The sequence below is a fragment of the Dasypus novemcinctus genome, chromosome 26 (genome assembly GCF_030445035.2).
Source record: "Dasypus novemcinctus isolate mDasNov1 chromosome 26, mDasNov1.1.hap2, whole genome shotgun sequence".
In the NCBI taxonomy this organism is placed as follows: domain Eukaryota; kingdom Metazoa; phylum Chordata; class Mammalia; order Cingulata; family Dasypodidae; genus Dasypus; species Dasypus novemcinctus.
In genome coordinates, this window is record NC_080698.1 from 23,304,240 (window position 1) to 23,331,115 (window position 26,876).

Genomic DNA, 26,876 nt, shown 5'->3' on the forward strand with positions numbered 1-26,876 from the left:
CATAAATATATATGCACCTAACCAGGATGCTCCAAGATACACAAGGCAAACACTGGCAAAACTGAAGGGAGAAACAGACATCTCTACAATAATAGTTAGAGACTTCAATATACCACTCTCAGCATTGGAGAGAACATCTGGGTAGAAGATCAGTAAAGAAACAAGGGCTTGAATAATATGATAAATAGACTACACCTAATAGACATATACAGAACACTGCACCCCAAAACAGCAGGATATACATTGTTTTCAAGTACTGATGGATCTTTCTCCAGGATAGACCAAATGTTGGGTCACAAAGCAGATCTCAATAAATTCAACAAAATCGAAACTGTACAAAGCACTTTCTCTGATCATAATGGAATAAAGTTGGAAATCAACAGTGGCAAAAAATGGGAAAATTCACAAAAAATGGAGATTAAACAACATACTCTTAAATAATCAGTGGGTCAAAGAAGAAATTTCAAGAGAAATCAATAAATACCTTTAGATGACAATGAGAATACAACATATCAGAACATATGGAATGCTATGAAGGCAGTGTTGAGAGGAAAATTTATAGCTCTCAGTGCTTACATTAAAAAAGAAGAAAGAGCTAAAATCAATGACCTAACTACAGAGAGGGAGGAACTAGAAAAAGAACAGCAAACTAATCCCAAAGCAAGTAGAAGGAATGAAATAACAAAGATCAGAGCAGAAATAAATGAAATTGAGAACAAAAGAACAACAGAGAGAATTAACAAAACCAAAAGTTGGTTCTTCAAGAAGATTAACAAAATTGACAAACCCTTAGCTAGACTGACTAAGAAAAAATTGAGAAGATGCAAATAAATGAAATAAAAAATGAAAACAGGAACATTACTACTGACCCCACAGAAATAAGAGAGATCATAAGAGGATACTATGAATATCTTTATGCTAAAAAACTAGACAATATGGAAAAATTCCTAGGAGTGTACAAACAACCTACATTGATGCTAGAAGACATAGAAGACCTCAACAAACCAATCACAAGTAAAGATGTTGAAACGGTCATCAAACAGCCCCCCAACATGAAAAGCCCAGAACCAGATGGTTTTACAGGTGAGTTCTACCAAGCATTTAAAGATTTAATACCAACCTTACTCAAGCTCTTCCAAAAATTTGAGAAAGAAGGAATGCTACAAAACTCAATCTATGAAGCCAATATCACCTTAATACCAAGGCCAGATAAAGATATTACAAAAAAAGAAAATTAAAGACCCATTTCTCTAATAAATACAGATGCAAAAATCCTCAATAAAATACTTGCTAATTGAATCCAACAACATATTAAAAGAATTAACCATCATTGCGGCGGCTTGCTCAGTCAGTAGAGGTGGGGTCTGGCTGCGGACGAGGGGTCAGTCCAGCTCTGGACGAGGGGTCGGTCCTGCTTGGGACGAGGGTTCGGTCCCACTTGGGACGAGGGGTCGGTCCAGCAGCAGACGAGGGATCGGTCTCACAAGGGGTTGCGCGGTTTGGCTGACGGGGTCGCCCGGCGAAGCCAGCGACGAAGGGGTCGCCCGGAGAAGCAGGCGACGAACTGGGGACGAGGGAGGCCAGGCCCTTGTCGGGGGCTCTCAGGACTGGAGGGCGCACGGCAGAAGAACTACCGCGGAGACAAGGTAAACACGCAAGTCCACTTTATTGAGGGAGAGGCAACAGTTTTATAGGGGCTGGGGAAGGCTGATTGGTCGAAGCCACGCCCTGTTCTGATTGGTTGCCGGCGAAAGGTCAGTGGGCGGTACTGGACAGGGGAGGGGTGGTGGTTAGGGATTGGCTGTCGCTGTTGCTGGGGGAAGGGGCAGGGTTTAGGGATTGGTGGCTGCTGTTGCTGGGGTGGAGGGCAGACTTGAGTTTCCCGCCCACGCCTGGCTGTTGCTGCTGTCGGGGGAAGGGAAAAGGGCAGACTGGATTTTTCCACCCATGCCTGGCTGTTGCTGCTGTCGGGGGGAGGGGAAAAGGGCAGACTGGAATTTTCCGCCCTGCGTCTGCGCAGGGAGAAGGAAGAAGAAGGGTGCCGCCCCACAAGGCATCGGGTGGTGCCATCCGGGAGGAGGGGCGGCCGCGGAAGCATGGCTGCCGAGAAGGGGAGACCCGAGGGCACTCTGCGCCCATGCCGAGCTCCCTTCAGGGGTGGCAGTGAGTCCAACCAGCCACCCTAGCCTACTGCGGCTGCTCCCCCGCCAGGCCAGCAAACCACACTTCAGCCCGAGGGGTGACCGCAATCATGATCAAGTGGGTTTTACACCAGGCATGCAAGACTGGTTCAACACAAGAAATTAATCAGCATAATATACCACATTAATAAATCAAAGAAGAAAAATCACATAATCTTATCAATTGCTGAAGAAAAGGTATTTGACAAAATACAGCATCCTTTCTTTATAAAAATACTACAAAAAATAGGAATCAAAGGAAACTTTCTCAACATGATAAAGACCATATATGAAAAACACACAGTTAACACTGTACTCAATGGTGAAAGACTAAAAGCTTTCCCATTGAGATCAGGGACAAGACAAGGATGCCCACTGTCACCACTGATGTTCAATAGAGTGCTAGAGGTTCTAGCTAAAGCAATCAGGGAAGAAAAAGAAATAAAAGGCATCCAAATTGGAAAAGAAGAATTAAAATATTCACTATTTGCAGATGATATGATTGTATATCTAGAAAGTCCTGAAGAATCTACAAGAAAGCTGCTAGAGCTAATAAATTATTTCAGTAGAGTGTCAGGGTTCCAGATCAATATGCAAAAATCAGTGGTGTTTCTATACACTAATAACGAGGAGGAATTCAGGGAAAAAAATCCATTTACAATAGCAACTAAAAGAATCGAATATTTAGGAATAAACCTAACCAAGGATGCAAAGCACTTGTATTCAGGAAACTAGAATGCATTGCTAAAAGAAATTTTAAAAGACCTAAATAATTGGAAGAACATTCCATGTTCATGGATTGGAAGACTAAATATCAGTAAGATGTCAATTCTACCCAAATTGATATACAGATTCAATGCAATCCCAATAAAAATTCCACGAGCATTTTTTAAGAAAATGTAAAACACAATTATTAAATTTATCTGGAAGGGTAAGAGGCCCCAAGTAGCCAGAAACATCTTAAAAGGAAAAATAAAGTTGGAGGACTCTCACTTCCAGACTTTAAATCATATTACCTAGCTACAGTGGTAAAAACAAACAAACAGCAAGGTGTTGGCATAAAGATAGACACATAAACCAATGGAACCAAACTGATGGTTCAGAAACAGACCCTCACATCTATGGCCAAGTGATTTTTGACAAGCCTGTCAAGCCCACCCAGTTGGGGCAGAACAGTTTATTCAACAAATGGTGCTAGGAGAACTGGATATCCAAAGCCAAAAGAAAGAAAGAAGAACCCTATCTCCCCTTATACAAAAATTAACTCAAAATGGATCAAAGACCTAAATATATAAGTAAGTACAATAAAGCTCATAGAAGAAAATGTAAGGAAACATCTTCAAGACCTGGTGGTAGGTGGTGGATTCTTAAACCTTACACCCAAAGCACGAGAATGAAAGATAACATGGATAAATGGAACCTCCTCAAACTTAAACACTTCTGTGATTCAAAAGACTTCATCAAACAGGTGAAAAGGTAGCCCGGTCAATGGGAGAAAGTATTTTGAAACCACTTATCTGATAAGGGTTTGATTTCCATTCTATATAAAGAGATCACAAAACTCAGCAATAAAAGAGCAAACAATCCAATTTAAAAATTAAATAAAGATGGTAACACATTATAGTGAATAGCACCTGGTTTATAAATGGGATTGTGACTGAAAATGGGCAAAATATTTAAAAAGACATTTCTACAAAGAGGAAACACAAATGGCCAAAAGCACATGAAAAAAATATTCTATATCACTAGCTATAAGGGAAATGCAAATTAAAACAACAATCAGATATCATCTAACACCACGTAAAATAGCCATTATTTAAAAAAAAAACAGACAACAATAAGTGCTGGAGAGGATGTGGAGAAATAGGAACACTCCTTCACTGTTGGTGGGAGTGTAAAATGGTGCAGCCTCTGTGGAAGACAGTTTGGCAGTTTCTCAGGAAGCTAAATATAGAACTTCCATATGATCTAGCAATTCCTCTACTAGGAATATATCCAGAACTAAAAACTATGACATGAACAGACATCTGCACACCGATGATCATAGCGGCATTATTCACAATTGCCAAAAGATGGAAACAACCCAAGTGTCCATCCACCACTGAATAGATAAACACAATGTGGTATATATCTACAATGGAATACTAGGCTGCAGTAAGAAGAAATGAAATTGGGACACATGTGACAACATGGGTGAGTCTTGAAGACATTATACTAAGCAAAGTAAGCCAGACACAAAAGGACATGTCTCATTAATATGAACTAAATACAAACAATTAACACATGGAATTAAAACCAAGAGCATACATTATTAGGAGGGAAGAGGAGGGTTGAGAAGAACTACTGAAGCTTAATGTATGTAGAAGTTTTAATTAACTTGACTGTAAAAGTGTGGAAATGGATAGAGTTGATGGTAATACATTATAGTGAGTAGTACTGGTTTATAAATGGGATTGTGGCTGAAAACGGTAGTCTGGGAAAGTAAATGTCAATAGAAAGAAAGCTAAAGAATAATTTGGGGACTGAATAACACAGTGAACCCAGAGGTGGATGAGGATAGTGGTTAAGGGTAAAAATGCAAGAGAATCTTTCTGTGAGATATTGCAGGGTGATGGGAATATGGAGAAGCATGGGAAAACTACAATTGGTGTGACCTATGGACTGTGGTTAATAGCAATACTATAACATTCTTGCATCAATGCCAAAGATGTACTGTGTTGATAATGGAGGTGTATGGAAAAAATGTGCCAAATGTATCCTATGGACCATGACTGGTGATAACAACAGATGATATTATGGCATAATCTGTAATAAATGTTCCACCATAGTGTGGTGTTATATGGGAAATCTACACATCTGTATGATTGGTTTGCAATTCACAACATATGTAACAAAAATATATCTTCAAAAATAATAGTGTGTGTTGGGGTAAAAATACACCAAATGTAAGATAAGGACTATAGTTGGTAGTAATATTTTGCTGATGCTCTTGCATAGTTTGTAATAAATATTTCACAACAATGCAAATTGTTGGTAGAGGGGTGATGTATGAGACCCCTGTGTGATGTTATGTATGTTCATTTTGTAAGTTCACAATCTTTACTATACACTTATTGTTTATGCTTGTTCATGTATGAATGATATACTTCAATAAAAAATAAAAAATGAAGGAGCAATTAAGACATTCCCAATAAACAAAAGATGAGGAATTTTGTCACCACTAGACCTGTTCTATAAGCAATGCTAAAGGAAGTTCTTCATACTGAAAGGAGAGGACACAAACCAGTGGAACAATGCAGCATAAAGAAATAAAGACTTCCAGTAAAGGTAATCTATGTATAACAGTTAAGGCCAATACTATTGTATTATATTGTATTGTTTTATGTAACTCCACTTCTTGCTTCACATAGTGTTAAAATGCATATGCATAAAAAAGTATAAATTGATGGTTTTGGACATATAATGTACAAAAACGTGGTGGGATAGAAGGATATAAGAACAGTGTATATATTATTACTGAAGATAAGTTGGTATCAAAGTAAATAAAACTAGTATGGATTTAGGATGTTAAATTTTAACCCAATTGTAACAGAAAGGAAATACATGAAAAATACATTTAGGAAGAAATAAGAAGGGTCTCAAAATAGTATAATACATAAAGTCAAATACATATGGAAAGAGGCATTAATGGAAGAATTGAGGGTCAAAACAGGAATGAGACTTAAATAAACATAAAAGGGCAAAATGTCAAAAAAAATTGTCCTGCATTATCAGTAGTTACTTTATTTTTTTATTTTTTAAAGATTTTTATTATTTTATTTCTTTCTTTCCCCTTCCCCTCCCCCCCAGTAGTTTGCTCTCTGTGTCCATTCACTGTGTGTTCTTCTGTGACTGCTTCTATCCTTATCAGTGACACCGGGAATCTGTGTTTCTTTTTGTTGCGTCACCTTGTTGTGTCAGCTCTCCGTGTGTGTGGTGCCATTCCTGGGCAGGCTGCACTTTCTTTCGCACTGGGCAGCTCTCCCTAGGGGGCGCACCCCCTGCATGTGAGTCTTCCCTGTGTGGGGGGCACCCCTACATGGCACTGCAACCCCTGCATGCATCAGCACTGTGCATGGGCCAGCCCCACACAGGTCAAGGAGGCCCGGGGCTTGAACTGCAGGACTCCCATGTGGTAAGCGGCTGCCCTATCCATTGGGCCAAGTCCGCTTCCCATCAGTAGTTACTTTAAATGTAAATGGAATAAACTCCCTAGTCAAAAAGCACAGAGTGGCAGAATTGATTAAAAAGTATGACCTAACCTAACTGTATGCTGCTTACAAGATACTCATTTTTTTTTTTTAAAGATTTATTTATTTATTTAATTTCCCCCCCTCCCCTGGTTGTCTGTTCTTGGTGTCTATTTGCTGCGTCTTGTCTCTTTTGTCCGCTTCTGTTGTTGTCAGCGGCACGGGAAGTGTGGGCGGCGCATTCCTGGGCAGGCTGCTCTCTCTTTTCATGCTGGGCGGCTTTCCTCACGGGTGCACTCCTTGCGCGTGGGGCTGCCCCACGCGGGGGACACCCTTGCGTGGCACGGCACTCCTTGCGCGCATCAGCGCTGCGCATGGCCAGCTCCACACGGGTCAAGGAGGCCCGGGGTTTGAACCGCGGACCTCCCATATGGTAGACGGACGCCCTAACCACTGGGCCAAAGTCCGTTTCCCAAGATAATCATATTAAATTCAAAGACATAAGTGGTTAAAAATGAAGGGATGGGAAATATATACCATGCAAGTAGTAACAAAAAGAGAGCTACAGTAGCTATACTAAGAACAAATAAAACAGACTTTAAGTAAAAAACTTCTATGAGGGACAAAGAGTGTCGCTGTATTTCAATACAGGAGTAGACAAAGAAGATATAAAAAGTATAAGTACATATGCCTCTAACAGCAAAACCCCAAGGTATATGAAACAAATATTAACAGATTTGAATAGAGAAATAGATGGTTTCATTTAGTAGTAGGAGATTTCAATATATCACTTTCAGTAATAGATAAAACAGTTAGACAGAACATCAATAAGGAAATAGAAGACTTGAATGATATTCTAAACCAGCTAGATTTAAGAGACATATATAGAACACTTTACCCAACAACAAACACACATTCTTCTCTAGTACACAAGGATCATCACATGGTAGATCACTAACAAGTCTCAATAAATGAAAAAATATTGAAATCATACACTGTATCTTTTCTGACCACAAAGAATGAAGCTGGAAATCAATAACAGAGGAATAAATGGAAAATTTGCTATGTAAAATTTAAATACTGCACTATGGGTCAAAGAAGAAATCACAAGGGAAATTAGGAAATATCTTGAGCCAAATGAAAATGAAAACACAATATACCAAAACTTATGGGATCCTGCAAAGGCACTGCTTAGAAGGAAATATACAGCTTTAAATGCTTACATTATTAAAAAAACATATATCTCAAAGAGACCTTACATCAAAACTACTAGAAAAAGAACAAACTAGACCAAAAGCAACCACAAGGAAGGATACAACAAAGATTAGACTCTAATCTAATCTCAAGGGCTCTTAAGCAGGGGTCCACAGACCCCTTGAATCAATTTATTATCTTTATTTTCTCTGACCTCTAACTGAAATCTAGCATTTCCTTTACTTAAGAACTTATGCAATAAATAAATTACAACAGTATTCATTTCTTCTGACTGGCAAAAAGGTCTGTGGAACAAAAAAGCTTAAGAAACCCTGAATTAGAGCAAAGATAAATAATACAGAAAATTAAGAAAACAATAACGAGAATCAACAAAACCAAAAGTTGGTTCTTTGAAAAGATCAATAAAATCGACAATTTTTTTAGCTACACCAACACAGAAAGGACACAAATAACTTACATCAGAAATGAAAAAGGACACATTACTACTCACCACACAGAAATAAAAACAACTATAAGAGGATACTATGAACAACTGTATGTCAACAAATTGGAGAATCTAGAAGAAATGGACAAGGTTTCTAGAAATATATAAACTACCTATGCTGAGTCTAGAAAACATAGAAGGTCTCAACTAACCAGTAACTAGTAAAGAGATTAAATCAATAATTTAAAAACCTCTTAACAGACAAAATCCCAGGACCAGATAGATGGCTTCACAGGGGAATTTTACCAAATATTTCAAGAAAACTTAACACCTCTCCTGCTCAAAACCTTCCAAAAAATTGAAGAGAAGGGAATATTCCCTAACTCACTCTACAAGGAACATCACCCTCATACCAAAGCCAGATAATGATACCACAAGAAAACTACAGACCACAAGCCTATATGAATATAGATGCAAAATCATCAACAAAATACTAGCAAACCAAATTCAATAACATATTAAAGAATTACATATCATGATCAAATGGGATTCACCCCAGGTATGAAAGGATGGTTCAACATAAGAAAATCAATAAATGTAACACATCACATTAATGGAACAAAGGGGGAAACAACATGATCATCTCAATTGATGCAGAAAAGGCATTTGACAAAATCTAGCACCCCTTCTTGATCAAAACATTTAGAACAGTAGGAATAGAAGGAAAACTCCTCAACATAAAGGTTATCTATGAAAATACCAGAACTAACATCACTGTCAGTGGTGAAAGAATGACAGCTTTCCCTCTAAGATCAGAGGGTCACCACTATATTACTCAGTATTGTCCTGGAAGTTCCAACTAGAGCAATTAGGCAAGAGAAAGAAATAAAAGGCCTCCAAACTGGAAAGGAAGAAGTGCAAGTTTCCCTATTTGCAGATGATATGATCTTATATACAAAAAATCCTGAAAATTCCACAACATAGTTACTGGAATTCAGCAAAGTGGCATGGTACAAGATCAACACACAAATATCAATAGTGTGTCTATATACTAGTAATGAACAATATGAAGAAGAAATTAAGAAAATAAATTCCATTTATGAAGGCAACTTAAGGAATGAAATATCTAGGAATAAATCTAACCAAGACTATAAAAGATCTGTACACAGTAAACTATAAGATACAGTTAAAAGAAATCAAAGAAAACCTAAATAAATGGTAAGACATTCCATATTCATGAATTGGAAGACTAAATATAATTTAGATGTCAGTTCTATCCAAAGCAATTTACAGATAAAATGCAATCCCAATAAAAATTCCAACAATCTTCTTTGCAGAAATGGAAAAGCTAATCATTCAATTTATACAGAAAGGTAAAGGACCCTGAATAGCCAAAATAACCTTGAAAAAGGTGAATAAAATTGGAGGGCTCACTCTTCCTGATCTTAAAACTGATTGATAATTGCAAGCACAGTGGACATCACTATCCCCAAATCCTCAAGATTGAGGAATGGCCAAACATAAGGGCGGAAAGCAACTATGGACTAAATTAGACTTATTATTTTAGTAATAGAAGAGCTTGTGACAGTGATATAAAAGCAGTGGTCATCAGAGGTTCTGAGGGGAGGGAGAGGGAAGAAAAGGCGTAACATAGGATATTTTGGGGACACTGCAAGTGTTCTGCATGATATTGCAAAGACAGATACAGGCCATTATACATTTTGCCAAAATCTATAACATTGTGCAATGCAAAGTGTAAACCATAATGTAAACTATAGACGATGTTAGTAACAATGCTTCAATATGTGTTCATCAATTGTACCAAATGTACCACACTAATGAAAGATGTTGCTAATGGGGAAAAGTGTGGGAGGGGGAGGTGGTGGAGTATATGGGAATCCACTATATTTTCAATGTAACACTTATTTAAACTAAAGCTTCTTTAAAAATAAAATAACACTATTGCTAAGCCACTGTAATCAAAACAACATGGTACTAACACAAGGACAAACATATAGATGAATGGAATTGAATTGAGATTTCAGAAATTAACCCTCACATTTATGGTGTGAATAAATGTGACAATATTGTCAAGCCAAAAAAACTCAGTGGAAAAAGAACTCTCTTTTCAACATATGGTGGAAGAAAACTGGATGACGCTGTACAAAAAAATGAAGGTGGAACTCTATCTCATACCACGTATAAAAATCAACTCAAAATGGATCACAGACCTAAATATAAGAATCAGATCTATAAAACTCCTAGAAGAAAACATAGGGAGGAATCTTCAGGACCTTGGGTTAGACAATGGTTTCTTAGACTTTACACCCAAAGCCAAGTCAATAAAAGAAAAAATAGGGAAACAGATTTGGCTCAACTGACAGACCATCTGCGTACCATATAAAAGGTCCAGGGTTCAAACCCAGGGCCTCCTGATCCATGTGGTGAGCTGGCCCATGCACAGTGCTGATGCATGCAAAGAGTGCCATGCTATACAAGGGTGTCCCCTGTGTAGGGAAGTCCCACGTGAAAGGAGTGTGCCCAGCAAGGAAAGCCATCCTGCGTGAAAAAAAAGTGCAGCCTGCCCAGAAGTGGCACTGCACATACAAAGAGCTGATGCAGCAAAATGATGCAACACAAAGGAGACACAGACTCCCAGTGCTACTGACAAGAATGTGAGCAGACACAGAAGAACACACAGCAAATGGACACAGAGAGCAGACAATGGGGTGGGGTGGGGGAGGAAGGAGAGAGAAATAAAAAATAAATCTTAAAAAATAAAGAAAAAATAGAGGTCCCACTGGACGTCATCAAAATTAAAAACTTTTGTACAAAGGACTTTATCATGAAAGTAAAATGACAACCTACACAATGGCAGGAAAATATTTGGAAGTCACATATCCAGTAAGGGTTTAATATCCAAAATGCATAAAGAAATGCTACAACTCAATAACAAAAGGATAAACAACTCATTTTAAAAATGGGAAAAGACATTTCTCAAAAGAAGATATACAAATGGCTAGTAGAAAGAACATGAAAAGATGCTCAACATCATTAGCTATTAGGGAAATGCAAATCAAAATCACAATGAGATACAATGTCACAGCCACTGGAATTACTCCTATTAAAAAAGAAAAAGAAAAGAACAAGTGTTGGAGAGGATGGAGAAAAATAAGAACACTCATTCGTTGTTGGTGGATTGTAAAATGGTATATGCTCTGTGAAAGACATTTGGAGGTTACCCATAAGGTTAAGTATGGAATTGCCATATGACCCAACAATCACACTTCTAAGCATTAATATATACCAAAAAGATTTGAAAGCAGGGACTCAAACAGATATTTGCATACCAATGTTCATAGTGGCATTATTCACAATTACCAAAAGGTGAAAGAAACCCAAGTGTCCATCAACTGATGAATGGATAAATAAAATGTGATATGCACATAAAATAGAGTATTCAGCTGTGAAAAGAAATGAAGTCCTGATACATATGACAACATGACTGAACCTTGAAGACATCATATAGAGTGGTATAAGCTAGACACAAAAGGGTAAATAATTGTATAACCCCACCATATGAAATAATTAGAATAAGCAAACTCATAGAGTTAGAATCTAGAATATAGGTTGCCAGGGGACAGAGTGGAGTGGAGAATGGAGAGTTAATGCTTAAATTTTAGCATTTCTATTTGGGTTCACTACACAGTTTTGGTAATGAATGGTGGCGATGATAGCAGAACATTGTGAACATAATAGCACTGAATTATACATGTGAATGTGGTTAAAGGGAGAAATTTTAAGTTATATATATGTTACTAGAATAAAATATTTTTAAAAAATAATATAGGACTCTACACACAAATAGTGAATCCTATTGTAAATGGACTATAGTTAATAGTACAATTATAAAAATGTTCTTTCATAAATTGTAAGAAAAGTATCACATTAATGCAAAGTGTTAATAATAGGGTGGTATATGGGAATTCTGTATAGTGTACATGATTTTTCTGTAAACTTACAACTTCTCTAATAAAATATAAATATATATATTTAATAAATGTTTAAACACTCCATCATAATTAAGCAGGTAATCAAGATCTTCCATCTTCTACAATGATGACTAAATATTCTTAACCCTTCCAATGAAAAATTAAAATACTAAATAAACAAATATACTAAATAAAACATTAAAAAATGCATGTCTTTGGAGAGTTGGCATAAAAGTAAACTGCAGTCATCTAAAATAAAATGAAAAGAATTAAAACTCTCCTAGCTTTTATCTTGAGGGTTTCTGTCAATCCTTGCATCTTTGAGCTTTTGATTTAGTAGTCTACCCAAGACAAAATATAGCTGAGATCAAAAGGGCTATAATCTAAGTGTAAGAAATAAACTTATCCTATAGAAGGGAAAAGCTAAATAGATAGGGAATATAATCTCCTATAATTCATAATAAAAGTCATGGATTTGTGATCTGAAGTCATGCTACCTGTGTGGGCTGAAAAGCCTCATATAAACAATGTTATATAAAAGGTCATGGGGAAACGGACTTTGGCCCAGTGGTTAGGGCGTCCGTCTACCACATGGGAGGTCCACGGTTCAAGCCCCGGGCCTCCTTGACCCGCGTGGAGCTGGCCCATGCGCAGTGCTGATGCACGCAAGGAGTGCCCTGCCACGCAGGGGTGTCCCTCAAGTAGGGGAGCCCCACGCGCAAGGAGTGCACCCATAAGGAGAGCTGCCCAGCGCGAAGGAGGGAGCAGCCTGCCGAGGAATGGCGCCGCCCACACTTCCCGTGCCGCTGATGACAACAGAAGCGGACAAAGAAACAAGACGCAGCAAAAAGACACAGAAAACAGACAACCGGTGGAGGGGAGGGGAATTAAATAAATAAAAATAAATCTTTAAAAAAAAAAAAAAAAGTCATGCTCTAGGGGAACAGATGTGGCTCAAGCGGTTGAGCACCCACCTCCCACATGGGAGGTTCTAAGTTTGGTTACCAGTCCTCCTGAAAAAACAAACAAACAAACAAGCAAAACAAAGAAACAAAAAACCAACTCAGGGAAGCTGATGTGGCCCAGTGGTTGAGCACTAATTTCCCACATAAGAGACCCTGGGTTGAATCCCAGCCCCCAGTAACTAAAACAAAAGAAAAAGTCATACTTATATGATTGATACTATTAAACACCAATCTTCTCTTAAAACACCCAAATTTAACCCAGTCCTCATGAGTTCACTCAGATAAAATTCCAAAGAACATGAGTTAAATGTCACAAAACACGTAAGTAAACAAGGTATCAAAAGGTAGCCAGTTTCTGGGAAGATGGAGGATTAGAGAGGCACAGGGATAAATTCTCTCCCAGAAAAAAATAGCTAGAGGACAGGTGGAGACTGGAGGGCTGCTCAGAGGCTCAGAACACCAGGGGAAGGCAAGATACCACCCAGAAGAGAGAGGCAAAGGAAAGGGGCTCAGCTGGCTGAAATACCCCATGAGTAAAGCTGCAGCAGCTGTCACCCATCGCCCGCCCCCCCCACTCTTAGAGCAATTAGCAGCCTGCAGACTGCAGCTGGTATGGACTGCAATGGCTCTGGGCTGAGGAAGTTGCAGGGGTCCCCTTCAGCCAGAAAGGGGAGAAGGTGGGACACAGCCTACAGCAAATTCAGATTTTGGCAAGTGAACTTGGTCTCTTCTGCTGCATAGGTGGGGTGGTGTTATTGTTTGCACTGAGAGCTGGCAGGCGGCTAAAGATAACTGGCCTTCTCAAACACCCTTCCTAATGCCCTGGGCTGGTGACTGAGGATGCACAGGGAGGGAAGGTGCGGCTAGCCAAGCAAGGAGAACAGTGTCTGAGAAAATTTGTTTGTGAGTCTTGGCCTGCCATGAGGACATTGTTTTTATACCACCCACCTACCCTCAGAGTTACACTGAATGCATTTGCCCCAGTACCTGGGGTCTGATCCGAGAGGTCTGCCCAAGAGTGCCATCTGCTTGCAGACCAGAAAAGTTCATGAAAATGGGAAAATAAAAATAAATAAATAAAAGACACATTCAGGTGCTTTTATTTCCCCCCTCTCCAAGGACCTTAGAATCTGACCTATACCCCATTACTGGGGTTTTAGCCCTGTTTTAAGCAGCTAAACAGGGAAATCCTAAATATCTAGAAGAAGTTGAATCAAGTGTCAAAGAAAAGTGGTAGTATGTAGCTACTTAACAGTAAATCCCTAGCCAAGACAGAGAAACTGAACATCAGAGTAAACTCAGCATCACAATCACAGCAATGGACACAGAACACAGACAATGGGAGAAATAAAAAAAAAAAGATAGATATAAAAGGAAAGTTCCTCAACATGATACAGGGCATTTATGAAAATCCTGCAACCAACACTGTACTCAGTGGGGAGAGGATTAATAGCTTTCCTTCTAAGATCAGGAATAAGACTAGGATGACCACTGTCACCACTGTTAATCAACAGTGTGCTAGAAGTTCTAGCTAGACAATTAGGCAGGAAAAAGAAATAAAAGGCATCCAAACTGGAAAAGAGGAAATAAAACTCACTATTTACAGATGACAAGATCCTATATTTAGAAAACTCTGAAATATCTAACATATGCCATATACTCATTTATTAGAGCTAATAAATCAGTTCAGCAAAGTGGCAGGATACAAGATCAACACACAAAAATCCGTAGTGTTTTTATATACTAGTAATGAGTAAGTTGAGGAGGAAACAAAGAAAATATTTCATTTACAATAGCAACAAAAAGACTCAAATATCTAATAATTAATTTAACCAGGAATGTAAAGTATCTGTATTCAGAAAACTACAAAACACTGCTAAAAATCAAAGAAGACCTAAACAAATGGAAGGACTTTCCATGTTTATGGATTAGAAGACTAAACATTGTGAAGATGTCAATTCTACCCAAATCTACCCAAACTGATCTATTCTACCCAAACTGATCAATGCAATCCCAATAAAAATTGCAACAGCTAACTTTACAGAAACAGAAAACTCAATCACCAAATTTATTTGGAAGGGAAAGGGGTCCCAAATAGCTAAAAACATCCGAAGTTAGAGGGCTCAGGTTTCCTGGCCTTGTAGGATATTATAAAGCTAGAGTGGTCAAAACAGCATGGTATTAGCTTAAAGACAGACACATTGATAACTGGAATCCAATTGAGAGTTCAGAAATAGACCCACAACTCTATGGTCAACTGATTTTTTTTTTTTTTTTTTAAGATTTATTTATTTATTTAATTTCCCCCCTCCCCTGGTTGTCTGTTCTCTGTGTCTATTTGCTGCGTCTTGTTTCTTTGTCCGCTTCTGTTGTCGTCAGTGGCACGGGAAGTGTGGGCGGCGCCATTCCTGGGCAGGCTGCTCTTTCTTTTCACGCTGGGCGGCTTTCCTCACGGGCGCACTCCTTGCACGTGGGGCTCCCCCACGCGAGGGACACCCCTGTGTAGCACGGCACTCCTTGCGCGCATCAGCGCTGCGCATGGGCCAGCTCCACACGGGTCAAGGAGGCCCGGGGTTTGAACCGCGGACCTCCCATATGGTAGACGGACGCCCTAACCACTGGGCCAAAGTCCGTTTCCCTATGGTCAACTGATTTTTAAAAATTATTTATTTTAAAGAAGTTATAGATTACATAAATGTTACATCCCATATACCTCGCCTTCTCCCTGTCCCACACTTTTCCCCATTAGCATCATCTTTCATTAGCGTGGTACATTTGGTACAATTGATGAACCCATATTGAAACACTGCTACTAACCATGATCTATAGTTTACATTATGGTACACTTTATACTGCACAATTTTATAGGTTTTGACAAAATGTATAATGGCTTGCAGTGTCATGCAGAACAATTCCAATGTCCCCAAAATACCCCATGTTACACCTGATAAGGCTACCACATCCACTTTTCTGGGGCAGAAAAGTCTCTTCAACAAACGGTGCTGGGAATGAATAAGGACCCCTTTCTCACTCTCTGTCAAGAATCAACTCAAAATAAATCAAAATATAAATATAAAAGCCAGGACCATAAAATTTCTAGAAGAAATTTAGAGAAACATCTTCAAGACCTTGTAGTAGGTACAGGTCTTAAATCTTATACCCATAGCATGAGTCACAAAAGAAAAAATAGAGAAATGGGACCTCCTCAAAATTACACACTTCTGCATCTCAAAGAACTTTGTCAAAAGTGTTAAAAGGCATTCTACTCAACAGGAGAAAATATTTGGAAATCACACATCTGGCAAGGGTTTAATATCCATGATACATAAAGAGATCCTACAACTCAAAAATAAAAAAACAAATGACCTGATTATAAAAACGGCAAAAGACCTAAATAGGCATTTTTAAAAGAAGGAACACAAATGGCAAGAAAACTACTGAAAAACTGTTCAACATCACTGTCTGTTAGGGAAATGCAAACCAAAGATACAATGAGATCTATTTCATACCAGTATACTAGAATGGCCACTATTTAAAAACCAAGTGATGGAGAGGATATGGAGAGACAGGAATTCTTATTCACTGTTAGTGGGGATGTAGAATGGTACAGCCACTATGGATGTCCGTTTGGCAGTTCCTAAGGAAGTTAGATAAAGATCTGCCATATGACCCAGCAATACCACTACTAGGTATATACCCAGAACACAGCAGTGACAAAGACAGACATCTATACACGATATTTATAGTGGCATTATTCACAACAGCCAAAAGATGGCAACAACCCAGGTGCCCATCAACCGATGAATGGATAAACAGTGGTATATACACACTACGGAATATTATTCAGCAGTAAGAAGAAATGAAGTTGTAAAATGTATGACAATATGGATGAACTTGGAGGACATTATGCTGAGTAAAGCAAGCCAGACATAAAAGATCATGAGGAGTGGATCCTGGCAATATATTAGGCCTCATTTTTGAAGAAGGTTTGGACCACAGAGAGGTTCAACTACAGCAGGGGAGGAACACTGGTGTGGGGTGTTATTGATAGGGGGCACATGGTTGGGAGGGAGTTCTCCAGGGCATGTATACAGGGTACATAAAAGTGTTTAGATATTTTCATAGTGGTTAAATTCTCCAGAGAATTAGAACATGATGCAGATGCAGAGTCTACACCACATATTAAAATTGTACAGGTTCCTGGGGCCTCCTAAAGAAGGCAAACAAACAATGAGCAGACAACAAGCAGACATTGAGCAAAAAGAAGAGCAGACAATAAGAAAAAAAAAAGACAATGAACAAGACAATGAGCAGAAACAAAAATGAGCATTTAGGCACCAGCCTCCCATGTCCCAGGTTCAGTTCCCAGTACCTCCTTTTTAAAAAAGGAAGAAATGAGCAGAGAAAGGGAGAAGGAGAGGGAGAGGGAGGAAGAGAACAAACAGAAATGAGCAAACAGACAAGGGAGCCGGGGTGGGGGGCATGTACAGAATATAATAGGCACCGGCCTCCCACATGGGAGTTCCTAGGTTCAGTTTCCAGTACCTCCTTTAAAAAAAAGGAAGAAATGAGCAGAGAGTGGGAAAGGGAGAGAGAGAGGGAAAGGGAGAGGGAGAGGGAGAGGGAGGGAAAGAACAAACAGAAACAAGCAGACAAAGGAGCCATGGAGGGGAACGTACAGGATATAATCCATAATTACTCAACAAACAAATAACCAACCAATGTGACTAAAGACGCCAATCCCAAATGAGTAAGAGGTCAGAATTATCAGAAAAACTTTTAAGGAGCTATAATTATGTTCCATTAGGTAAAGCCAAATACATGGGAAATGAAAAAGAGAAATTCTCAGTACAGAAATGCAAACTATAAAAAAGAACAAACAATAGAAATTTTAGAATATATAAAATTTATATTTCAGTAGGTAAGCTGAATAGAAAAAGGGTTATGAGAGAGGAAAGAGTTCAATGAATCTGAAAATACATCAGTAGAAATCATCCAGTATGAACAGAGAAAAACAAGTGAAGATAGACTCAAGGAAAACAAAAAAAACTCTAATATATTGCAACCAGAGTCCCAGAAAGAGAGATGATAATATGTTTGAAAAAATAAAGGCCAAAAAATGCCTACATTTGAAGAAAGACATAAATTTACAGAGTCATGAAACTCAGTAAACCCCAAAGAGGACAAAGTCAAAGAAAATCAGACAGGCATATTACAAATTGCTAAAAACCACAGATAAAGAAAAAATCTTGAAAACAATTAGAAAAAGAGATACATTACATATAGCAGAACAAAATATGAATGATCACAGATTGCACTTCAGAACTCATGCAGGCAAGGCAGCAGTGGAACGTCTTTCAGATGTTGAAATAAAAGAACTGTCAACTCAGAATTCTATATGCAACAAAAATATCTTACAGAAATGAGGTCAAATTAAAAACATTCTCAGATGAAGGAAAACTATGAGAATTCATTGCCAGAAAATCTGCTCTAAAAGAAATGCTAAAGGAAGTTCCACCAGCAGGAGGACAAAGATACCAGAAGAAAACTTGGATCTTCAGAAATAAAGGAAGAGCAACAGAAACTGTGATTTTTCTGGGTAAATATAAAAGACTATTTTTCCCTCTTCAGTTCTTTAAAATATGTCTTTAAAATATGAGTGTTGAAAGTAAAAATTATAACATTGCCTGATGGGATTTTCAATATATGTAGATATAATGCATATGACAACTATAAATAAAGGTCAGTGGGAGAGGTGGCCTCCAATGACCCTGCTTCCTGGTATTCATGCCCTTATATGTTCCTCTCCTCTATTTTACCAGGGTAGGTCAGTGTGACCAATGAAATCTATCATAAGTGATAGCATGTCACTTCTAAGATTAGATTATAAAAGACATGGTAAGCAGGGTTTTAAAGGATAGCAGTGAGGACTGCTAAGTTAACACATTTTTTTAAGGAGGTACCAGGGATTGAACCCAGGGTTTGTACCTGGGAAGCAGGAACTCAACCACTGAGCTACCCTGGCTCCCTGTTACCTCTTTTTTGCATAACAATCCTCTCTCAGCCATCAATAGAAAAAATAGACTAAACAGTAAGATTGTAGAACTGAAAAACATTTATCAATCAATTTAACCTAATTGTCATTTATAGAACTTTCCTCTCAACAAGGAGAGTATACACATTCTTTTCAGGAATACTGGATAGACCATATTCTGATATCCAAGATAGACCATATTCTGGTCTATAAAATAAACCTTAACTAATTTCGAAGAATTCTCTAATTAATACTAAATATGTTCTGTGACCAAAATGGAGTTAAATCAATAGCAAATAAGATACCTGGAAATCCCCAAATTTTAAAAATTAAAGAACATACTTTTCAAAACCCCACGGGTCAAAAAAGAAATCAAAAGGAAAACTATAAAGTACTTTTAACTGAATGAAATTGAAAATACAACATATTAAATAACCAGGGGATACAGATAAGCAGTGCTTGTATTGTATTTTATTGTATTAAATATTTGTATTCAGAAAGAAGACAAGACTCAAATCAACAAACCCAGCTTCCACCTTAATGAGATAGAAAAGTAAGATTAAACTAAGCCCACAAGAAAAGAAACACAGGTACATCTCAGGGATATTGTGGGTTGGGCTCCAGACAGCAAAATACAGTGAGCCACATGAATTTTTTGGTTTCCTAGTGAATATGAAAGCTATGTTTACACTATACTCTAGACTATTAAGCATTCAATAGTATATGTCTTTTAAAAATGTACATACCTTAATTTAAAAATACTTTATTGCTAAAAATTGTTAACCATCATCTGAGCCTTCAGCACGTTGTAATCTTTTTGCTTGTGGGGGGTCTTGCCGGGATGTTGGTTGCTGCTGACTGACCAGGGAGGCAGTTGCTGAAGATTGGTGCAGCTGTGAAAATTTTTTAAAATAAGACAATGAAGTTGTCTATGTTGACTGACTCTTCCTTTCATGAAAGACCTCTCTGTCATATATAATGCTGTTTGATAGCATTTTACCCACAGAACTTCTTTCAAAATGGGAAACAGTCCTCTCAAAGTCTGACACTGTTTTATCAACTAAGTTCATGTAATATTCTAAATCCTCTGTTTGTCATTTCAACAAGATTCTCAGCATTTTCACCAGGAGTAGATTCCATCTCAAGAAACCATTGTCTTTGCTCACCTACAAGAAGCAACTCTTCATCTGTTCAAGTTTTATCATGAAGTTACAGCAAATTCTCCACCATTAATTCTAGTTCTCTTGCTATTTCCACCACATCTGCAGTTATTTCCTCCACTGAAGTCTTGAACCCCTCAGTCATTTATGAGAGTTGGAATCAACTTCTTCCAAACTCCTGTGAATGTTGATATTTTGACCTCCTTCCATGAATCACAAATGTTCTTAATGGCATCTAGAATAGTCAATCCTTTCCAGAAGCTCTTTTTTCCCTAGATTTTATTTATTTCACAACACCCCCCCCCCCCATTGTTTACACTTGCTGTGTCTGTTTGTCTTCTTTGTTTGTATAGGAACTGAACCCAGGACCTCCGATAAGGGAGGCAGTCACCTAATCGTTTAAGCCACCTCCATTCCCTGCTTTATTGTGTCTCTCATTATGTTCCTCCTCATATGTCTCTTGTTGCATCATCTTGTTGCATCTGTTTGCCATGCCTGCCTGTCACATAAGCTCACTGTCTTGCCTGTCTTTCTCTAGAAAGCACTGAGAAACCTCTGCTTCCTGCTTTGTTGTGTCTCTCATCATGTTTTTCTTCTTGTGTCTCTTGTTATGTCATCTTCTTGTGTCACCTTGCCACACCTGCCCATCGTACCAGCTTGCTGTCTTCTCTAGGAGGCACCAGGAACCAACCACAGACACCCCCCCATGTGGTAGGCAGGAGCTCAATCACTGGAGCCAAATCCACTTCTCTCCAGAAGCTTTTCAATTGACTGGCCAGATCCATCAGAGGAATCACTATCTAGGGCTGTCATAGCCTTACAAAGACTCTTCCTTTAACCTGAACCCTTAGAAGCCATTGTATGGTTATCAACTTGCCTAATTAAAATATTGCTGTGTCTTAGGAAATAGGAAGGCCCAAGGAGAGGGAGAGATGGGGAACAGCCAGTCAATGGAGCAGTCAGAATGCACAAAAAATTTATCACTTACGTTTGTGGTCTTATACAGTCATCATTTGTGGTACCCCAAAATAATTACAATAATAACATCAAAGACCAGAGATCACCATATGAGATAAAATAATAGGAAAAAGTTTGAAATATTGTGAGAATTGCCAAAATGTGATCCAGAGACATGAAATGAGCACATGTTTTTAGAAAAATGGTGCCAATAGACTTGTTCAATGCAGGGTTTTCACAAACTTTCAATTTGTAAAAAACATGATATCTGTAAAGCAAAATAAAGTGAAGCACAATACAAGATATTCCTGTAATAAAAACAGGAGCATAAATGAGTGAAATAGAGAAAAAAGCAATAGAAAAAAATCAATGAAACCAAAAGCTGATTCCTTGAACGATCAATAAAATTTCAAAAACATATAGCAAGACTGACCAAATTTTAAAAAAGGGGTGACACAAATTACCAAAGTCAGGAATGTGAGATGGGACATCAGTTTCAGGTGACAGTTACTAAAATAACAAAGGAATATTACACACAACTTTATACCCAAATTCTGACAATTTAGATACACAAGGACAAATACATTTAAAGACACAAACTACAAAAGTTCATGCAACAAGAAATACATAATATAAATATTCTTCTATTACCAAAGACAGTGAATTTTTGGTTAAAACTTCCCAACAAAGAAAAGAGCCAGTCCATCTGGCTTTACTGGGGAATTCTATCAGGGTTTTAAGGAAGAATTAGTACCAATTCAAAAAATGAAAGGGAACACATCCTGACTCATTTTATGAATTTGCATTACTCAGATAACAAAACCAAACAGATTTCACAAGAAAACAGAAGAGCAATATTCTTCATGAGCAGAGGCAAAAAAGTTCTTGCCAAAATATTAGAAAAAGAAATATAGAAATAAGTAAAACAGATAACACATCTTGACTAAGTGGGATTTATACTGGAAATTCAGAGTCCAATATATGAAAATTAACCAAGATAATTCACCATATCAACAGATTAAAAAAGAAAAAAAAAAAACATTTCAATAGATGTAAAAAAAAAATCCAACATCCGTTCATAATTAAACACTCAGCATACTAAGAACAGAAGGGAACTTATTTTACTTGATAAAGAACATCTCAGGAAAAAACTAGAGCTAACATCACTTTGAATACTTATTGGTAAAAAGATTAAATGTTTACTCTCTAAGATTAGAAAAAAGGCAAGTATGTCCACTCTCACTACTCTTATTCAACATCAGGCTGGAGGCTCTAGTCAGTGCACCAAGGTAAAAAAAAATGAAATAAAAGGTATACAGATGGAAAAGGAAGAAATGAAACTATTTATGTAACATGATCGGCTATATTGAAATCCCAAGGGACCTACCAAAAAGCCCATATAACTAAAAAGGGAATTTATCAAGATGCAGGATACAAGGTCAACATACATAAATCAATTTTACTCCTATATACTACCAATGAAAAATAGGAAACTGAATTTTTTAAAAGCTCCATTTAAAATAGTACCACAAAACAAGAAATACATGGTATAAAGCTAACAACATAAGAGTAGGATTAATGTGCTGAAAACAATGTCACTGATGAAAGAAATCAAAGAAGATATAAATAAGTGGAGATAGGTACCTTATTTGTGGATTAGAAGATTTAATGTTCTTACAGATGGTAATACCCCAGACTGATGTAATAGATTGAGTAGAATTCCAACAGCATATTAAAAGGATTATATACCATGACCAAGTGGGATTTGTCTCAGGAAAGTAAGTGTGTTTCAACATAAGAAAATCAATCAATGCAATAAACCACATTTATAGCAGTAAAACAAACAAACACATGCTCTTCTCAATTGGTACAGAAAATCATTTAACAAAACTCAGCACACTTTCCTGGTAAAAATATTCAGAGAACTAGAAATAGAAGAGAACTTCCTCAACAAGTAAAACAACATGTATGAAAAACCACCACTGACATCATATTCAATGGTGAAAGACAGAAAGCTTTCTCCCTAAGAACATGAACAAGACCAGGACGACCACTTTCACCTCTACTATTCAACACTGCTTTGGAAGTGCTAGCCAGAGCAATTGGGCAAGGAAAAGATATAAAAACCCTCCAAATTGTAAAGGAAGAAGTAAAATTATCCCTATTTTCAGACATGATCCTATATATAGAAAATCCCAAAGATTCTACAAGAAAGCTACAAGAGGTAATAAATGAATTCAGCAAAGAGGCAGGGTACAAGATCAACATACAAAAATCAGTAGTATTTCTACATAGCAGGAACGACAAATCTGAAAAGAAATGCAAGAAAACAATTCCATTTATAGTAGCAATTGTGATTATTTGAATTTTGTGAATCCTAGAAAATATTATTGAACTAATCCATTCTTGAGGGTGTGGTTCCTTTTGATTGTATTAGATTCAATTAAGGGACACTTCGATTAGCTCACTTTCAATTAAATCACTTTAGGATTTTTTAATTGGACTACATGAAGTGTGACCCAGGTTGGGTCTCTGCCCTTTTGCTTGGTCTTTTATAAACTAGAACACAAACAGAGAGAAAAAGAGAGAGAAAAGGAGCTCTGCCATTTTGACCCTGCCATGTTTGAGAGAGGATTCCAGGTTTGCCTATAGCTGTAGAATGAGAGACGCCCAAGAGGCTCAAGGAGAAGAGGCCCAGTGGAAGATGCCTGATCACACACAGGTGAAATCAAGGAGAAAGTATAGAGAGACTTGCAGACCCACCATCTTGCCTCACCACATGGCAGGACTCCAGGATCTGCTGACAGCTAACCTTTGGTGAGAAAGCATCTCAAATGATGCCTTGATTTGGACAACTTCACAGCCTGGGAACTATAAGCTTTTTCCCCATTATAAAAGTCAACCCATTTCTGGCATCTTTGTATCAGTAGCTTAGCAAACTAAGACAGCAACTAAAAGAATAAAATAGCAAGTAATACATTTAACCAAAAATGTAAAGAACTTAGAATTACAAAATCATTGCTGAAAGAAATTAAAGACCTAAATAAATGGAAAGCTATTCCATGTTCATGAGCTGAAGAGAAGAAGTAAACAATACTCAAAGTGATTTACACACACAACACAATTCCAATCACTATTTCAACAGCCTTTTTTGCAAAAATAGAAAAGCTAGCCATAAAATTCACATAGAAGGGCAAGGGGCATGAACAGACAGAACCATCTTGAAAAAGAAGAACAAAATTGGAGGACTCACATACCCTAATTTCAAAACTTACTACAAAGCTACAGGAATCAAAACAATGTGGTATGGCACAAGGACAGATATATAAACCAATGGAATAGAACTGAGAGTTCAGAAATAAACCCACTCATCTGTGATCAATTAATTTTGACAATGGTGTCAAATCTACTCAATGGGGAAATAACAGTATCTTCAACAAATAGTGATGGGTAACCTGGATATACACATGCAAAAGAATGAAAGAGGACCCGTCCCTCACACCATATGCAAAAATTAACTCAAAATGGATCAACAACCTAAATATAAAAGCTAAAACTATAAAACCCTTGGAAGAAGATATAAGGAAATATCTTAAGGACATTGTATTAGGCAATGGATTCTTAGACTTTACACCAAAAGCAGGTTTCAACAAAAGGAAAAAAATAAGATAAACTGGACTTCATCAAAATTAAAAACTTTTGTGTATCAAAGGATGCTATAAAGAAAGTGAAAGAAGAACCCTACAGAAAGGGAGAAAATAATTGCTATCCACACATCTTATAAGGGTTTAATATCCAGAATATACAAAAAAAAAATCCTACAACTCAAAAATAGATAAACAGCCTAATTTAAAAATGGACAAAGAACTTGAATAGACATTTCCAAAGAGAAGATATATAAATGGACAACAAGCATAAGAAAAGATATTCAATATCACTAGTCATTAGGGAAATACAAATCAAAACCACAATGAAATACTACCTCACACCCACTAGAATGGCAATTATCAAAACAAATGGAAAATAACAAGTGCTGGTGAGGATACAGAGAAATAGGAACCATAGTACTTTGTGGGTGGGAACGTAAAATTGTGCAGTTTCTGTAGAAAACAGTTTGGTAGTTCCTCAAAGTTTTAACATAGAATTAGCATATGAACCAGAAATCCAACTTCTATGTATATATTCAAAATAATTGAAAGAGGGACTCAGATGCTTGGACACCAATGTTCAAAGCAGTATTATACAAAATAGTCAAAAGATAGAAGTAACCTAAGTGTCCAACAGCAGATGAGTGGATAAATAAAATGTGTTATATACATACAATGAAATATTGCTTATCTGTAAAAAGAACGAAATTCTGATACATGATAGAAAATGGATGAATCTTAAAGACGTCATGTTGAGTGAAATAAGTTAGACATAAAAGGACAGATATTGTATTATTCCACTTACATGAAATAATGAGAATATTCAAGTTCGCACAAAGAAGAATATAGGTTACTTGGGCCAGGACAAAGGAGAACGGGGAGTTAATGCGTAAGAGATGTAGGGTCCCTGATTGAGATGATGGAAAAGATTCTATAATGGTTGATGGTGATGGTGACATAACATTATGAATGTGATTAAGGCCAATGAATTGTAGGCTTGGGAGTGGTGGAGATGGGAATTTTTATGTCTCATATGTAATCACAATTTTTAAAAGGAGAGAGAGAAACTAAGAGACAATGACTGCAAACTTTAATACACACTCCTGAACAGGAACATTACTGGGACAAATGAAAATGTGGAATATAAACTGTATATTTATATCTTAAATTTCTTTAAGATACAAACTGATAATTGTACTTAATGTAGTTACATAAGTAAATAACCTTGTTTGCAGGAAATGTACATGGAAGTATTAAATGGTAAAGGAGCATGATGATTGTTGCCTACTCTTAAATGTTTAGAAGATAGAGAAAATGAGGAAGAGAGACCAAGACTGACTGACAAATGTGACAAAATGTTAAAAGTTGGAGCCAGACATCTTCACAGAGAGTCACCATGGTTTCCTGGTACAACACTGAATGGAACCTGGCACTCACCCCTCTTCAACTGACTGCTTCGATCCAATTCTCTGGCACCTGCTCATAGCACCCTTGGATCACTCTGAGGACCTCACTGCTGCTGTCACTTCTTCCTCAGCTGCTCATCATAATGAGATCATGTCCCTGATGCACATGTGCCAGAACTATGACCTGAGCTCAGAGGCAGCCATCAGTCATCATATCAACCTGGAGCTCTATGCTGCCTACATCGGACTGTCAATGTCTTACGACTTTGGCCATGCTGATGTGACTTTGAAGGACTCTGCCAAATATTTTCTTCAGCAATTTCATGAGGAGAGAGAATACGCTGAGAAACTTACAATGCTGCAAAAGCAATAAGGTGGCCAAATATTCAAGAGACTAGAATGCAACAAATGGGAGAAGAGGCCAAAAGCAATGTAATGTGCATTGCACTAGGGAAAAAAAGTGAGTCAGTCACTATTGGAAATTCACAAACTGGCCACTGACAAAAGGACCCCCACTTTGTGAATTCACTGAGACTTTTTACCTGAGCCCACAGGTAAAATCCACCTACATAACCAACTTGCATATGATAGGGGGCCCCCTGGAATCCGGCTTGGCAGGTATCTCTTTTACAAGTACACTCTGAGAAACAGTAATGACAAGAGCTAA

At 37.6% G+C, this 26,876-nt stretch overlaps 1 pseudogene; it reads left to right on the top strand.

Annotated features, from left to right (window-relative positions):
* Nucleotides 1–974: 974 nt before the first annotated feature.
* LOC139437698 (ferritin heavy chain pseudogene) lies at nt 975–26,876 on the top strand (annotated as a pseudogene).